This window comes from Agelaius tricolor, unplaced genomic scaffold (genome assembly GCF_023055355.1).
Source record: "Agelaius tricolor isolate 1412-34295 unplaced genomic scaffold, bAgeTri1.0.p SCAF_16, whole genome shotgun sequence".
Lineage (NCBI taxonomy): Eukaryota > Metazoa > Chordata > Aves > Passeriformes > Icteridae > Agelaius > Agelaius tricolor.
In genome coordinates, this window is record NW_027269276.1 from 15,723,731 (window position 1) to 15,742,306 (window position 18,576).

Sequence of the window (18,576 nt, forward strand, 5' to 3'; positions counted from 1 at the left end):
AGCCCACCAACACCACAAAGGCTTTGCCTCCACCACCAAAAAGTTGTGTGGTGGATGTAGAGGATGGTACAAGCTGAAGAGGCGAGTAGTAGAGACAAAGCCAGTGAGTAGCAGGGCTGTTTTGCCATTCCAAGAAAAAATGCCACTCTTAGCAATTACCTTTTCCACCTGTGTCTAAAACAGCCCTAGTGCACAGTTTGTGAGGGTTCAGCAAGGTATTGGCATGGGCCCCAAACTGTCTAAAGCCAGTGAGTGCATTTAATAGAAGCAGTGATTTCTATGTTTCATTTCTAGGAAGGCTCAAGCTAAGCTGTTGTGCTGCTCAAGCAAATGTCCTTCAGAAAACTTTCCCAAAGTTTCCCAAAAACTGGAAAATCCCAAGGCAGGTTTCCATCCAGTTGGCAACTACTATTCAAGTAGTAAAGCATGAGCTATGTAACAAGCTTGTAGGAGTTATGATTAAAAACAGGGTCTGGAGATGTGAGCAACCCTGAATAACTTTGGAATTTTCTTCTTACAGGCTTGAAGCTGCTCTCCTAAGCTTCATTTGCAGTCTGGCATGACAGAAGTTCCTTTCTTTAATAATTTCAGTGTGGAAGCTTTACCACTTGATTGACTTTTATGAAGTTATAATAAACTTACTAGTGCATGGGTAAATTCCTATGAACAGAGACTAGAATTGGTCCAGGGTGTTAGTTTTATGGCTCATTATTGAAAGTGCAAAGGCCAAATTGCATTTTGTGAGTCCTCTTGGATTTAAAAGCCTTCAAATCTAGGCAGTAAAGGATTTGGAGTGAATTTATTGGCCAAAAGCCTTGCAGTTGTCTCCTGCTTTTTTTTTTTTTCATTGCTGAGATTAAGCTCCTTTGGGAACATGGATGTTGAATAATGCCATGGCAGCCAACAGAGACAGTGTTATCCAATTTTTTTGTAAAAAGTAATGAATTCACATGCACACACACACGCCTAGATGAGGTGATGGAAGCAGAGTAGAGTTACTGTATCGTGTTGCATCCACAGAAATTAAGTTTCATGATGTCTGAGTGTTGAATGGCTGCTTAGCAGAACTGAAAGCTTCAGATGGCTGCTCTCTGCACACAGGAGGGAGGGACTTTTGTAGGCAAAGGTGTCTATAAAACCAAAGGACAATGGAGCACCTAAGGGTTACATAAGTGGTTTGCTGATTAGTTGATAGCATGTAGATGTCTGAAAAAGGCCCCAGGGATTTCACAGATATTGTCTTACAGATTCCAGTCAAAGTGACACTGTCTGTGGCTCAGTTCAGTTGCTCAAGCAGGGACAGAGCCTGGCTCACAGTTACATGTATCAGTGGGCAAGCAGAAGCTTCCCCTCATGCTTCTGTGTTCTAAGCAGCACTTGTGTCACTTGGGCTGGAAACCTTCTGTGGTTCTAAGCACTGACTGGTGACAAACATGGCCCACCTCCATCTGGATGGCTGCTGATTGACCACTGGATGCATAAGCACCAGCCCCCCATCTGCTGTCTTGCACATCCCTGTGCCCTACAAGCCAAACTCCTGAGCTCTGCAGGATGATGCTGATGGCTTCTGATTGTAGAAATGAATGCATGAGGGAACTTTCCTTGTGAATATTACATACTGCTGTTTATGTTTGAGAGCATTTCTCCACACAAAGGCAGCAGAATACAGCCAGCTAAGAAGGTGAAAAGTCTTCCTCCTTGCAGTTTAAAGGCTTTGTCTTGCCATTGTCTGAACAGTCCTTGAATGGATACAGTACAAGGGAGTACTCAGTATTATGCCTAAACATAACTTTCTACAGCTGTTTTAGATATCCTCTGTATCCAAGACATCTGCACAAAGCAGGATCTTCAGGGGAGCTGTACCTTTTTTTTGGAAGGACAGCAGGAGACCAGGGACAAAGCCTGAGGGCATCACAACTGGGGTGGCTGTGACTGGGCAAGAGACTGCCAGCCCCTGTCCCTGCAGGCTTGGGACTGAGCACTGCCCAGGCCATGCTGATAAGCAACTGCTACAGAGAGACAAAGAAAGGGTTCTGGGGGTATCTGCAACAACGTGGCACATGGGGAACATCTCACAACAACAATTCTAGCCCACATGAGTGGAACACTAGGATCCAGTGGCCACGTTCTCTGCCCTAAGGCAAGAAGAGTTCATTTTAGGATTTTCCTTTCATTTTCTATACTTTATTCTTAAGCTGGTTTCATAAAACATTTATTGTTTTTCTTCAGGAAAAATAAACATCCTAACCAGTAAACAGATCAGACAGTGAAGTTGGAATCAAAATAATCCACAGTGGGGGACTCAAAATACGAAAAAAATTCTTAGCAGGAATGTGACACTGCATTGAATAGTTCAGTTCACAGATATCTGTCTCCCCAGCTCTTCTTGTGTGCATTGGAGCTGTCCCACTGCGTGCTCTATGCTCTGAGGACCTGGTGCTGCTTTAGCTCAAGTGATTGCTTCTTGCACACTGAGTGCAAAGAGAACATTTCTGCTAACAGGAAGCCCCAAATCCCACATGGCTACAGAATTCAGACTCTTTGAATATTTTTAAAATACATGCTCTCTGAGCGCTGCCATGTCAGAAGTGGGACAATCTGATGCTCTGCCGATGTGATTTGTGGCAGGCACACAGTTCTTTGGCCATGTTCTCAGAACAAAGAGCAACAAGGCAGCTGAACTCTTTTACAAGCTTGAGTAAGATTTGCCATTAGAATTTGCTGTATGGTCACATACTGCAGCCAGAAAAGAAGATGGTGAGGCTTGAAATGGTTTCTGCAGCAGACAATACCACAGTCTTCTGCCAGATACTGCTCTCTCCTGCAAAAACCAGTGGCTCATGAGGAGAGGCAGTTCAGTTTCTCAAGCAGAAAGGATGTGACAGCCTAGGTGACTGTCTGAACTACAGATTTCTTAAAAGCCCTGCAGATAAGTATCTCAACGTTCATCTTCAAGGATGTTCATGTGGAGCTGGAGGACTGATTTCATCATAAGTCTGATGAGTTCACAGAAAGTTTTCAAGGTGCTGAAGCTTGTGTCTAAGTAGCTGCTGGTGCTGGGAGATAAAGGTGCAATTGGAGTTGTAGTGTTCTTACAGAAATGCAGATAGGAATAGCTGTAGTGGGTCAGTGTAAAGGTCCTCTCTCCTCCAGAATTTAGTGCCTAAGACTCTTCCCTGAGACTTCTGGGAACTTTTACATATGAAAGTTACTCAGAAAGATCTTTTGAGCACTAATATATAGTCCATGTCAGTGCTGAGATTCTGCTGCTTTTAAGATGCTGATGATTGCTGAAGCTATTGCTTTCCATTTCTCTTGCTGTAGCTGGGAGATTTTTAAATTGTTCCATATGTGGAAGTTTGTGTAGAACTGACACTATGCCATAATGATGTGTAGTGAGTCTGGAACATCTAAATAATGATATTAATTGTATGATCCTCCGTAGGGTGTGCCAGGACATCAGCAATGACTGCAGTGAGAAAGCCTGTCTCTGAAGTAAGCACCTAATAACTCTTTTTGCAGGAGTTTTTAACACTGAGGTTAGGCATGTGGCAAGGCTAGAGACTGGGAACATATTGCAGTTATTACGGAGCTTGAAGTCCAAGTTCCTTTTAAGAAACGTCACTAGTAATGTGTTTTAATCAGAAGTATTTTAGTGAAGTAAATTGGAAGCATCTGGACCTGACTGGTATCCTGTACTTTCAAGTGTGATTTACTCCATAATTCTTTTAATGAACTGGATATCAATACTATCTGATGAACAGGAAGAATAAACAGCAAGGATCTGTAATGTTTTCCATTACAGGTTATACATTTCCAGTACAGGTTATACAGAAATGTTGCTGTTGTTGATTTTGTTGCAGCAACAAAAGAAATCTTCCCTACAGGTCACAGGGCAGCTATGGGAATGGTCAGAGTGCTGTAAAAGGATCTTTTTCAGGGATAGAGCTTTCTTCCTTGCCATTGTTTAAGTAATAGGAGAATTAGTTAATCCACTGGCTTGCTGCCAATGTTTCATCCTGCTGGAAAAATATCTAAGCATGTACTCCAGGACTTGGGATGGGGGAAACCTTGCAATGTTTCTCCTGACCTCATAGTCAGGGTCCCAAGTGGTAAGGGCACAAAACTGTGTTTTCAAGAAAGGGAAGGAGGAGGCAAGAGAGGTGTAGTGTGTGTTTGTCTGTGTGTGAAATAGCCATCATGCCACAGGACCTGATTTTCACACAGCTCTAGTAGCCCTAGCTAATGATGAACACAGTGCTTGCTTGCTTTTCTTTCAGTTTATTGGAAAGTGACCCATTTTGTTCAAAAGTTATTCACTTCTCTCTGACTGAAAGATAGAGAGATGGCATGGCTGAAAGACCTCCTCCAGTCTTGAGAAGCCAGGCTGAAATACAATGAGACATGTTCAGGTGACACAGTTTGAGTGACAGAAGGAGCACTGGACACTCCTGCAGGTAGGGTGAATGGTGCTATGAAATGAATCAATCCATATCTTCCCAAAGCCTTTTGATTTTGCCATGGGGGTTGATACTGTGGCACACAAAATTTTTCATGTGAACACAAATAGCTCTTTCCCCTCTCACCAGAGCCAGTACTTAGTAGGTTAGTATGTCAGTGGGGAACACTCTGCATTGTATATCAAAGTCTAATAAATCTCAAATATAATACTTGGAACCATAGAAGGATCTCAGCATAAAGCCCTGTGTCTGTTCCAAGACAGGGAGGAGGAGAGAAAGGGAATTTATAACTTTTTCTACAACTTTTTTCCTTCTTGATTTTGGCTGAGAAACAAGATTTAAGAAAGGGTTTGGATACTTGGCCATAATTAAAAGCCTGAGAAGAGCTTCTTTGTAGGCTTTTTAACTTACAAGCATTTGAACAAATTGCTGTATAGCTCCCTAAACTGTTTGACATTTGCTCTTGTTAGGGCAAATTACGGTTACACCTACTTCTGACCCGGATATTTTTTGAAAGCCTAAGTTGCTTTCTACTAAGTTTGAACAATTGCATGTGCTAAATGCTTGTAATAAGTGCAGTGGCCTGTTAAATTAAGCCTGAATTTATTCAGAATATGTTAATTTTATGAATACTTTTGAATAAGTAATTATCATTTTGCCTGAAGCCTGTCATTTGGATGCTGCAATAATTAGGGTGCCCATTAGCCGGATTTCATCATCTAATAACACAAAGTAAATACAGAGGGAAATTGAGGAGAAAAAGTTGAAGAAGAAGATATTGGGATAAGAATTTAAAATATATTTCTCTATAAGCAAGACAGGAGTTAACTGTTAAGTTTCTGGAGCTGATTCAAGAGAGCCCCGGTGCCAGCATTCCTCTGGCAGGCAGCAGCCGTCACAGCTGGGTGGCTGGAGGCAGAGGCAGCCCGTGGGGATGGCAGGGGGCCACCACTCTTTGTCCTGGGAACAGCACCAGCCTCTAATGGCAGCCCCATAACACCCAGCTGGTGAAGAGAACAGTTCACATAGCTGGTCCTAAACAGGAGATCAAGGAAAAGATAAGAACCTACAAACACCACGGTGCTCAGCAGCTGGGAATAGTGTGAATCTCCCCCTCACTCAGCAGTCCTGGAGGCACATAATCACCCTGTTACACTGCACTCTGGGCAGCAATTTTAAACTTATTCCTATGAAGTCGCATTGTTGCTTTGCAAGAATTCTATTACCATAGTTACCCACATATATGTAAAGGTGCTTATTAAAATGAGTTTTCTCTCTGTAGTTTGGACAGATGTTCCCAGTGGAGTGCGCTGAGTTTCTGCACTGTCCAGAATTTAACAGAAGATGGAAGGAGCTAGCTGGCTTTGGAGGGTTATCCATGGCAACAAAATGTGAGAAGGGCTCATGGAGCAACAGGGATGCAATACACAGAGCCAGTGCCATTCAGCAGCCTGAAACTTGCTTTTGGTCAAGGAAGCAGCTCTTGCTCCTCCTCTGCCCCTGCCTGAACAGAGTCAAGATATGCCCTTCTGACTGAGTCAAGGAATAAGGCTCAGGAATGGAGGAAATGACAGGAAGGTGAATGGTCAGGAATTGCAGCCATGAACAGAAGGCGTTTGTGTGGAATACACTTTAATCCCTTCAAAATAGATGCAAGGGTGTCCTTACATTTAAGGATGTCTTACACAGCTTTTCCACTCCACCTAGCTGAGGTTTCAGTCCTGCACGTTGTGTTCAGTGCTGCTCACCTGACAGGAAGATGGTTCCTTGCTCAAAGCTGCCCAAGCACACACACACTTCAGCACTAGGAGATCTCAGTGCAAGGCTGCTCAGGGAAACTATGGTGTAGGCATAAAGGATTTCTTTCAAAGTCCATTTGGAGAGTGCCAGCTGCATTTCTAACTCTAAAAATAGCAACAGTGCTTTTTCTTATATGTGACTTTTAGGGCATCATTTGTCCTATATTGGTATAACTACTGTCTTCTCATGCATAGTGTTGCAAGAATAGCCAGAAGGCATTCAGCCTGCATGAGCCTTCACCAGAGATGTTTTCTCCACAACACATGGCAAAGTCCTCTATTGTTTCTGGGAATCTTTGTAGCTTGGATGCATTATTCTGCTGTCTTGTCTTCCATGTGCATGATAAACTGGGCATTCTTGTCTATTGTTTTACGAAACTGTGGCTAAGAAAATGAAATGGCCTTTTATTTTATTTAGGCAGCAAAGTGATTTATGAAAAAACACATCCACTTCCCCGGTGGAAAGTCCATGTGTGCTTTAGGCCCCCAAATGGACTGGGCTGAGGCCATGCCTTTGCCATAGTTGTTACCATTGGTATTACTGGAGTGCACAGGAGGACAGAGCCCCTCTACTGCCCCAACTCCACTGTGCTATATGCTGAACAAAGATGATTTGAGGCCCTCCTAAGCTTCAGCCTTTGTAAACACTCTGGGACAATAGTCCTGGGGACAGAAAGACACACTCTTCTTCCCCATGGGGTTCAAATGATCCACATGGAGGTTGTCATCTCTTGAATTTCAAGAGTGAGCTGGAGGGAAAGGAGGGGGATTTAAGCAGCACAGAAAGAAATCATTCACACAGCCTTGCTTCAGTGCCTCCCCTCTCAGCTCTCCCCAGAGCAAAGCCTTTCTCCAGAGCCACACCATTTTCACTTCACCAGGTTTTTGGCCTCAGTCTGCATCTGGGAAACATTGCCCCATCTGTTGGGGGGTTGTGTATCTCAGGCAACTCTCACTTGCATGAAATGAAGCTGTGCTCAGCTTTATCTGCAGTTACAGCTGGGTGCATCCACCTTAGTTGGGCAGCCATTGGCTGAGGTTGGCTGAGCCTCTTGGCTTCATCTGGTGAAAGGTAAATGACTGAAAGGATGAAAACAGGTTTTTTAATTGCCAAGCCACTTGAATCAATAGGGAACTCTGCATGCTACTATGTGTGGTCTCCATGGACCCCATATGAAAGATGAAGGCAGCTGTGACCGTGCTTCATCACCCTTGCCTCAATCAATAGCTACCAGCTTTTTAAGGTCCCAAAAGGTGTGAGTAAATCTCTGCTGCACAAAGTTAGCGTTTCCTAGCATACAGCCCATTGTCCTGACTGAAAGGATCTAAAAGCCCTTATTCTGTGAGGGTTAATGACCAGATGTCCCTGCAAGGAGCCCCATCAGCCCTGGGCCTCAGTGCCAGAAATTACTACAGCTGATTTCAGTTCCCTTTGCATCCATGTTGCAGCTTGGGTGGCAGCGTGAAGCATTTCACTTGGGTAAAGGAGCCTGTGGGTGCAGGGATAATCCCAGTGATGTCCTGGGAGAGGACTGGAAAGAGACTGGTGGTATTCTATTATGTTGCTCCTAGTCTATGAGAGGATGCTTCAGAGGGATGCAAACTCAAACCCTTCCACATCTGAGGGTGTGGTAGTGCATGGTTCAAGTCCATAAGTGTAGCACTTTCTCTGCAGCAGCCCCTCTTATGGAGTGAGTGCTTGTGTAAATGTGACAGTGCCAGCAAAGTCTGAATCAGACTGTCCCCTTGTAATAGCAAGGCTTTAATAATGCCTGAACAGGACAATTGCACTGTCTGTGTAAAAACAATAAGGAAAAGTTTATGGACTGCAGCAGTAGATGCTTCAGCACCTTTAACAGGAAGGGAATGGGCACTGTACTTTGGAGAAATAAACAAAGAAAAAGTTGCCTCATAGGGTGTAGGTTTATGACACATTTAGGAGACTAATATTGATCCATCATTCTCAAAGGGCCATTTCAATGTCACCATTTTCATGCAGAAATCTAGCAGTACATTCTTTAACTTAAAAGAGCTCTCAAAGTAAGTGCCTTTCTTGTACTTTTCTTTCACTCTGTCTCATTGTTGATCCTAGAGCTCTGGAGGCTGTGAGGATGCTTCACTTCAAGGAAAACACTGACACTGGTATCCTGCTCTCCACATGGTGTATATTGACAGTACAACTGGATAGGGAATTTAGTTAGCAGAGTATAACCAGGGTATGTGGTAATTACTGGAGCATCATTATTAGTCTTATGGCATGTTTTTAAAGTTATTAATTAAAGCTTTTATCTTCCTTTGCACATTTAGAATTTTGAAAAAAAAATTCGATGCCATTAATAAATCTTTAGTCCTTGTAGCCAGCAGCAGCTTAGCTTTTGGAGAAAGAAAAGCCCTGGAAGTGTTCCTTCCAGGCAGTTGTGCCTTGCAGGTGAGCCTGTGTGTAAGGACAGATCATTAAGGACTTGCTGCTCTGGGATGGAGGCAGAAATAAACTTACATATGCACGGAATATGGAGCACAGATCAATCCAGCCTTGATTCAGTCTGAGTGCAAGATTAGTTTCTTTTGAAATGCCATCAGAAAGCATTTGCTCAAAATGTAGGTCACAGCAACAAAGGCTGTGGGGAGGGATTGACTGAAGGCAAAAGGAGTGAAGCTGAAATTGCCTATGTTCAACAGCTGTCTAAGTCTAAGCCAGATGTTTGCAACATTAAATATTCTGTGGCAACAGAGGTTTGTAGCAATGTAGACCCTATAGTGGGAAGAAATTGAATTGTGCATTTCTGTAAGTCCACACAGTGACTTCATAACTCTCTTACTTGTGCTATTGCTAAAAGTCTCTGCTTCTCTTCATGCTAAAAGTGTGCCAAACACTCATTTTCACAGCTAGCTCATGTTATGTTTTTTCTAGTGCCTTACTTCCTTGCCCTGAATAAAATAATTGTTCTTTGAGCTCAGTACCTGAACCAAACATTGAAAGAGATTAAGATGATCAGCAGATGATGGGAAACAGAAAATGCAGCTAGACTCACTCCACATAAACAAATATTTTGAGGTGCACTGCTCAGGCAAACTGATTAGTTTGCCAGCTGTAGGTAGAGCTACAGAGGAAATTAAAAAGGTGGAGTATGCCGAAAACTGCAGAGGGAAAGAAACTGCAGCAGGGTACACTGATTCATAATGCAGCAGGGGAAGAATGAGGTTTAGACATGAATCTGCTGGGTTTTAGGATTCTTGCTTCTTTGAGAGACAGTCTGTCTGTGAGACACTTTCTATACTGTCACGCCAGCAGTGGAGCGGAAACTTCTTTTTTTAACAGGCAGGAGGAGGGGGGAAAGCCCTGCATAAAGCCCAAGCTCCCATAAGTGGAAAATATCATATGTACCTTTTTAAAATCCTTCAGGATGCAGCTGCAGATAATGAAGACAAATGATTCCTTCAAAATAAAGATAATAATGGAAACAGGCTATGCCTAGAATTCACCTCAGCTTTAGATTCTGATGGCGACAAAGGTAAGAGTATAAAGGAGCCTGTTAATACAGTAAGAGCCAGAAACAGACAAAAACTGCAAGGATGAAGGGTTACTTAAAATCTCCAAGAGATATATACAAAAGAGTCTGAGGCAGGAAATCATCACTGAGATCATGAAAGCATGAACAGTCATGATGAATATCAGAAATACTTTGTGACCTACCTTTATTTGCAGATAGAAGGAGTAGCATCTCTAGTGCCCTCTACAAAATTAGATATTTCAGCAAACAGCATTAAGTGGAAAACAGTAAGAATGTTTTCAGAAACACATTTCTTTTTGCCAAGAAACATCAGTCAGGCCCCAAATTTCTCCTATCAGCAAGGAAGATTAACTATGAAAACTCAGTAGGTTTAGGGTAGTATTTCTACTGAAAAAGCAGCCAATTACAGAAAACATCCCAGTAATTTTGGCACTCAACAGTATTACAAGAGACACAGGAAAGTTTGTTCCAAATTCCTCTTCCTGTTTATGTGATGCCATGAGCTTCATTCAGATGATATAGAAATGCCTGCTTTTGGTAAGAGCTTTTTGGCAGCCTGGAGATTCTCCTAATCCCTGAAAGTGATGAAAAGGTGTGAGAGAAAGAAATCTAAACTATATGCACTTCTAAAACAGAATACTGTTCACCTTATCAGTTCACACTTAATGCTATCTGATAACACAGCAAGGCTGGAGTGTCTTTTTGTGTTACTTCCTCTGATTTTTAAGAAAATTTGGGACATAATTTAAATTAAACTAAATAGAAGAAAAGCATATTTTCAGCCAAAAAGGGAACTGAGAAAATTCAAGGATGGGGTGAACCATCTGGGGAAGTAGGAAGCCTGGTTCATTTCTGTGGAACTCCTCAGAGCATTCCTGGATGATTCCTGCCTGAGCCCTGGTGAACCCTGAGCAGCAGGGCAGGCCTGTTCTATGTACAAAACATACCAAGCTGTCACTAAGGTCTGGTAAGAACAAGGCTGTAGGTGTAAGGGACACGCACCATTGGAATAGCTGTACTTAGAGATCAGTGCTGAAAGAGCAGCTGGCAGCTTGTATTAATAGGGTTTAATCTGTTATCCAAGGAGAAGGTCCATATATCACAGGAGCCTGTGACCTCCCAGAGGGAGACCGACTGCTAACTTCACTAGGATGGCTTAGAAATCAGGCCCTTCAAGGCCTCTCCTCTACTGATTCATCATTTTAATCATTTACTTTTGAGAATCTATTTCACACCTGACCTTCAAACCTCAGCCTGCACCTTTTTAAATTTGCCTTGTTAGCTCTCTTAGACTTTCACACATTTGCAAAAACCCCCAGAGTCACAGAATCACCCATCTTTAGAAAACCTGCCTGTACCCAGCGGTCTCTGGCACGCAGGGCAGTGCTGTGGAGGCAGAAGGGCCGTGCCACCGCTCCTGATGGTCACTGGTACTCTGAGCTCCCTGCCAGCTCTCAGATGCTGAGGCCATAGCAGCAGGAGCAGTCTCTGTTCCATGTGCATGGTCCATATTACAGTGGGCTCTGGGACTGGAGGCAGCAGTACATTTCTGCTAAACAGAAAAATACTGCTACTAAGAGAAGAAAGACTTTCAACTGTGATTAACATTTTATTGCCTGGGCGGTAGGTATCAAAGGGCTTTTTGGCTCTTCTGGAGCCACTTCAGTCCAGTTGGATTAAGATCAGCACAGCTGTTCCCCAACTGACTTTAAAAATGCTTCCAGTAAATGCCACTTCCTGCTGTTGCTGTCCCTCCTTCTGGAAGCTGCATCATCCTGCTTAGCTTAGCTCAAATGCCTGCTCTTCTACTCCCTCCTGCCCCTCCTCTTCCTCTTCCTTCCCTGTGTGTTTGCTTTAGACCCAACAGTCTCCATCCCTATATCCCCTGCACTTCCCAGCAACAATCTTCAGCACAACAGTGATGAGTGGCATGGTGGGGGTTACTAGTAAGGAAATGGAATTGCCCACAAGAACAAGTGGGGCTGTGAGTGTGAGAGATGCCAGGTTACTCCTGCTCTGCTCTCCCCTCTGCACTGGGCTTGGGCACCAGGACTGAATGTTCTCCTTGGCTCTGCCTGCACTGATAGGCAGGTGAACTCTGCTGGAGCCAGCCAACCCCCTGTGTGCCAGGGAGGTGCTCAGCAGAGGCAGGACAGCTATTTCCTTGGACATGCCATGTGGAGATGAAACTTTCAGATAGTGAGGACTGTAAAACCAGCAATAACAGGTGTTTCTACTTCTGCTGTGGACAAAGGGGTGCAGAAATCTCTGGTAGCAAAGTAGGGATGAAGAGGGGCAGGAAGACTCTAACTGCACTTGGAAGAGAGTGTAAATCGAAAAGAAAATAGTTCAGAGTGTCTGTGCAGAAGAAGCCAGGCCAGCAGAACTGGAGCAGTTCCTCTTCTGTTAAAGAACTGCAGATGGGTGATCCCAGTGGGATGCTGAACAACAGAGTGACAGAAGTAGGGTTCAGAGTTGTCTAAGCTCCCTTGATATCTCTCTAATGCGCTGCTCTAGCCTGGATTTCACTCCATCCCTAGGATGCAGATGCCATCTGCAGGAGCCACTCGATCCAGCCTCCTACAAGCTACAATAGCTGTGAAGATCTAATTCTAATAGTCAAAGAGATGACAGAAGAGAGACTCCATCTGCCTCCCTGTCTGCACCCCAGGAAGGAAGCACAGCCCCTTTTTGTGGAGAGAATTGCCATGGTGGGTGGCATGAAAACCACCTCTCTCTGCCAGGGACCAGGGATGAGGGAGATTAGTTTGCTCAGGCACCCTGCCTATTTTAGGTGTAAGCTGAAAGTCTCTCCTTGTACAGCTGAGGGCTTCCCACCTCCAGAAGAAGTGTGTTTGACAGTATTTAGGCAGAAAGGTTGGGGTTGTCTGCTCCCACAGCAGATTTCTCTCCCAGTATGCCTCATAGGTCTGTGGGACGCTTACCCAGTGCTGACTTGAGGACCATTTTCTCAGACAGAGGATACAATTCCTAGCTCACACTGTTGGCAGTTTGTAGGAAGGGGGGGTATGGTTTTGAGTGGTCATTAGCTTCAGGAGTTGGGGATTATCTTGCTAAAAGCCTCAAACACTTCACTATATTAAGAAGTCCTGAGTACACCTCCAACACCTCTCTGTCCTTTGGGTCACAATGACTGAGCTCAAAGCACAACTTGCTGCAAGCCACATCCCAGGTCTCCAGAAGACAAACACAGGAAGTGGCTTGTCCTGCTGTGGAAGTTTCCATGGATGACTGAGGACTGTCAGTGTGGACGAGCTGTCATCATATTAGAAGCAGTTAATAGCAATCAGCAGTTAAAAGGAGTTTTAACACCATCCATACTTCCCTTATGCACTAGGGAATTGCAGTGCCTGGTGCTGAAGGGTGTTACTTAATGATTGTTCTTGCCAACTGTCACTAAATCCCCCAAATTTCTTTCTTGTTGATGTATGCAGCGTGTTCCCTGCTGCCATCCCTCTCTGAGGGGATGGAGCTCATGGCCTCTGCAGCTGGGATGCACCCAACAGTGGTGCCCAGCATTCCACCTCTACTCCAAACCTCGTCCCCACATCACCTTCTTCCCTGCAGGTGTGAGAAAAGCCCCTAGTGGTACTTGCCTAATGGAGCTTTCTCCTGCAATGAGTGAGGAAAGAAAGCAATTTGGCTCCCCAGGGCATGTATGAGCACATGGCAGGTGACCACTACCTTCCTGAGAAGGAAAACAATTATTCCCAGAGGCCAGCAGTGCCTGAGCTTGCAAAAAATCCTGAAGTAAGAAAGCTGAACTGTGCCTCCCATCTCCCTTTCCAGCAGCGTTGAGGAAAGAAGGCAACAGATGCCATCCATTTAAAACAAGCATGTCAGTAACAACCACAGCCTGAACCAAACCAGATGTGATCTCTAGGGCTGTTAAGCCTGATACTGCACAGACTGCTCTAAGAGCTGGGCAGTGTAGCTTGAGGCTCCCCAGTTGCTTGTTGCACTTCCTGAAATGAAGACCTCAGGCTCACAACTCAGAGTTCAATTGATCTGCCATCAGCACAAAAGAGTCCTTCTTCTTCCTGACATCTCTGGGAAAAGACTTTGCACTCACTTAGACTCTGTTGAGTAACTAGAAAAGGCAATTTTTCAAGCTCCCTAATGATACAGGAGGCCCAAGAGTGCTGCAACCTGAAAATAGGTGCCTGGTTTCAGATTAGCAAAGGTTCACCACCCTATTCCTCTATTACATGATGTAATTGGAAGTAAGCATGTTTACTGAATTTCACTTTTGGTACTAATGAACTCTTCACAGCAAGGCTGTTCTCCCAAACACAGTTTCTGCAGGATCTTGTACACAAGCACTTCTCTCACATGTGAAAATCATCTTGAACACCTTTCTTCCACCTGGAGAATAAAATGGACTGAGCTCAAGTAATAAATTTTGAAAAGCAGCTGCCATGATACTTGAACCTGTTCATACACCCAAACTTAGAACAGTTCATGTGCTATCTCTAGATATTCATGAGACAGCATTATCATCTGATTTACTAAGAGTCTGCTGAATGCTAGGGAGGGACTTTTAGAGGGGTGTTAGAGTTGTGTACTTCTGTTTAAATGGCAGCTCTAGTAAGAAAAGACTGATTTTTTAATTTGTGTCAGCATTTTACTTGAAAAATTATGACAGCAACTTGAATTGCCAGCAGTGACTCAATTAGTAAACACCAGTCTGAGATAACAAATATTCCAGGTATGAGAAATTCTAGGTAGTGTTATTTCTTAGTGGAACCTTAGCATGAGTAAGGAACCTGACTTTTAGTGTCTTTCATGACATGGGCTCAGACAGCACAGACTTGTTGCCATACCCTTGTGTCAAGGAGAAATGCTTTTTCCTCTGGCAGTTATGAATCTACCTACTTTGACATAAGGGACAAAAAAGCAAAGCTTACATTCATATTCTTGAAGATAACATGGTAGCACTGAGGATAGTGTATTCAAAAAAATTAATTTACAGAAACAAAGATTGTATCTCAGGTCATATGGTGTCAAAACTAAATATTCAGTCATGTTCTTACTGAAGTATCCAGTCTGCCACGTTCTCAGTTTACAGCCTAATTCCTGTGGCTTTGCTGCTGTGGCACAAGACACAGGAGAATGTGACCACTTGATTTTCTTCTTACAAATTGTGCAATCTGAATTTTACAAACGCTTCCTTTCAGTTTCTTACTGAAATGTGACAATGTCAAAACATCTTCATGATCTTTTCAATCAGCTGCCCCAACTTTGACTATGCATAGATTGCTGTGTGTCTTACCCGCTCTGTACCTTCACCTATGGATTTTAGACTCGATTGGACTGACCTAAATTTCTTAAGTAAATATTCTAAAGAGGTTTCCCAAATTTTCTTTCTAAACCTCATGCATTCATTCAGTTGGAATAAAACCAGGCTGCTGTGTTATTTTTTCCATCGATGGGTAGTTATGAACAGTTTTACTCCCTTCTTCTAAAGATCTCTCACTGCCTCACAAGAACAGTGTAAGATTTAGTGCAGCTGAGCTTCAAGTACAGCAGTCATATGGAAGCCAGGATTAGAAGCGATTTTATTCAAAGGGCTGTACTTCAAACTCCTGAATCAACCTGCTTCTCCTGCAGAGGAATGGATGCTGTGGATGCTGTCTGGTTGTCACTGCTATTGCCTTTCATCTGTCTTTATTGGGAAAAGGGAGGAAGACAAAAGAAGGGCACAACTAGAAAAGTGTCTTGCACTGCACTGGGCTCTCTCTGGCTTGCTGTGGTCTCTTCTGTGTGACAGTGCTGTGGAACACAGACCTGAGAGCAATATTTAGCTCAGCTTTTTCCACAGCAAAACTGCTTTCTCTGTTTGAAGCCTGAAATATGGTGAACAGCAGTATTGAAATTCTCTCTATGGAGTGACTGCCTTTCACACAAGTAGCACAACGTAATTCCCTCTACTCACATTCTCTTCTTCACTAAGACTCTGCTTAGCCTGCTTCTGTCAGCTCTAATTACAAACCAGCAATACCCATCCCCGCTTTCTTCTGGATAAGCTCTCCCTTGAATTTGACTTATTTCAGGATGTTGGATGCCAGCTGGGAAATGGAAAATACATTCTGGAAACTGCAAAACCATCTTTCTTCCTAGACAGTTACACATTTCCTTAAGGGACTTAATTCTAGAAGAATCACATAAAAAATAGTAAGCAGTACAGTGCAGTAGCTCAGGTGGTAATAAGCAAAAAGAAAGAAAATTTTCATTATAAATTGAAAGCCAAACATTGTGTTAAAACCAAATATATATGCAATTTGCCTTCCAAGAATCTGTCTGGTGTGTAGGAAGGGCACAAACCTCTAAATATTTGGGGTTAAAGGATTTTACATGTGAGCAAGAAATACTCCATGCTCCCTAAAATTCCTTTCCCTGGATGTACCTGACACACCGAGGTCAGCCAGCAAAGGGAGATAACCACCAGCTGTTTATTCACTGGCATCCTGAGGACTGAGCCCTGCAAGACTGGGGTGTCTTTGGCAAAGGAAAACAACCAGTGAGTGATGGTGCAGCACACCCCTGGAGACGCTTCTTGTCGGAATTTGTCACGAGACAGAGCTCCAGCATTTGTCCGCCAACACTTCATTTGCTTGTCACCACAGCTGCCAGCACCAGCCCCAGACACTCCTGCCTGGTTTCCATGGAGCTCACATGTGGCCAGCATGAGAAGCAGCCTCGTGGGCTGGGGCGAGGGTCTGGGCTGGGTTCTGTCATGGGAAAGGACTGCACTGATCCAGCAAGAGTAAACTACCCCGAGATGTCACACATGAGTGATCTCTTCAAAGACATTCAGCTTTGGGCACCCTGAACGTGCTTTACACAGCGGAATTTGGGGAGCCCCTCTAGACACATCTTGGCCACATTCTCCACCACCTTTCCACCCATCTGCAGTCTGTCAGAGATAGGTCAGGCATCATTGCAACATGGAACAGGGAAAAAGTGGCCAGAATTGGGGTTGCTCATGCAGTTTTGAGCATAACTATTGCAATCAGTGTGTCATGTCCCTCTGTCACTATTCAGGAAGGCAATGACAGTTTAGGTCAAAGAGACACAGGCATAAAGGAAAATGGACTGATTAGAGGCTGAGATGGAGACATCTTTTTGGTAATCTTCTTTTCTGCCTGAGCCTGGTGATAGGTTCTGGCTGCATTAGTGTCTAAACCCCAGGTATTATCTATGTCTTACAGCCTGGAGAAATGACTATTGCTTGACTCATTCACCACTGGGAGTGTGGCCTCATGTACTACTACTGCTGCACTAAAGATGAAGACAAAAATAAAATTCCACCATCCAGCAAAGAAAAAAGCCTCTTATTTAAGAGAAAGAAAAGAAGAAAGATACGCAAAGGAAAAATTCCTGTGAAGGAATCTAGCATCAGACTAAAAGCCAGAGCCAGGTCAGGCTCAGCAGTAGAAGACTGAGCACACGCCTTTCTGCCCTCAGTGAGGGCTGTGGTAATGTTCCTGCCCTGCACTAGGACCCAGCTCATGGAGACTTCTAACGGCGTGCCCTGGGACAGGTGTGATAGCACGAGTTTATTTCCTTGAGGACAACGCTTTGCCTTCGGAGCAGTGCGAGGCGGGAGCGCCATGAGCTGTGCCGTGTTCCGGGGGCTTCTGCTGGGCCTGCAGGGCTCCGCTGGGCCCGCTCCGGACAGCGCCGGCTGCCCTGCCCTGCCCTTAGTGCCCGCTGCCCGCAGCCCCGGCTGCCCTGCCCTGCCCTCATGCCCGCTGCTCACAGCCCCGGCTGCCCTGCCCTGCCCTCAGTGCCCGCTGCTCACAGCCCCGGCTGCCCTGCCCTGCCCTCAGTGCCCGCTGCTCACAGCCCCGGCTGCCCTGCCCTGCCCTGCCCTCAGTGCCCGCTGCTCACAGCCCCGGCTGTCCTGCCCTGCCCTGCCCTCAGTGCCCGCTGCTCACAGCCCCGGCTGTCCTGCCCTTAGTGCAGCTGCGGGCAGCGCCCGAGCTGCTGAAGCAGCTGCGGAGGGGCCATGGGGGCTAGAGCAGCTCCCCTGTGGAGCCGGGCTGGGAAAGCCGCGGCCGTGGAGCCCGGGAAAGAGAAGGTTGTGTGGGAGCTCGCAACGCGTTCGAGTACCTGAAAGGGCCCTACAGGGAAGGTGGGCAGGAGCTATGGTGATGGGACAAGGGGCAATGGGTACAAATTGAAAGGGGGAAATTTAGATGAGATTAGGAAGACATTCTTTACTGTGAGGGTGGTGAGGCGCTGGAACAGGCTGTCCAGGGACGCTGCGTATGCCTCATCCCTGAAAGCGTTCAACATCAGGTCGGATGGAGCTTAAAATGGGAGCGTATTATCCTTAGGGCCCACTGCACCCCTCAGCGTCTCACGCTGCGCAGGGCTGCGGAGCCCCTGCGCTGCGGAACGGCGCCCGGGGAGGGGTCAGGCCCGGCCCCGGGGGCGCCGCCCGGCCCGGCCGGAGCCGCCCGCCCGGGCCCGCGCTGCGCCGCCAGGCGGCGCCACCGCGCGGGCCTGCGGCCCCGTCCCCAGCATGGCCCCGCCCCCAACACGGCCTCGCCCTCAGAGTGGCCACGCCCCATCGCGGTCCCGCCCCCGGCGCGTCCTGACCGGCAGCTCCGCCCGCGCGCTCGTCATTGCTATCGCGAGAGCAGGGGCTGCCCGCTCTTAGCTACTTCCGCCCTCTCCGCCAAGCCTCGCGTGATCTCGTGCCCCTTCCTCCCGGACAGCGTGCTCGCAGTCTCGCGAGAGCGGGGCGTGCTGCGACTGCGGGGCGGGGCGCGGGGT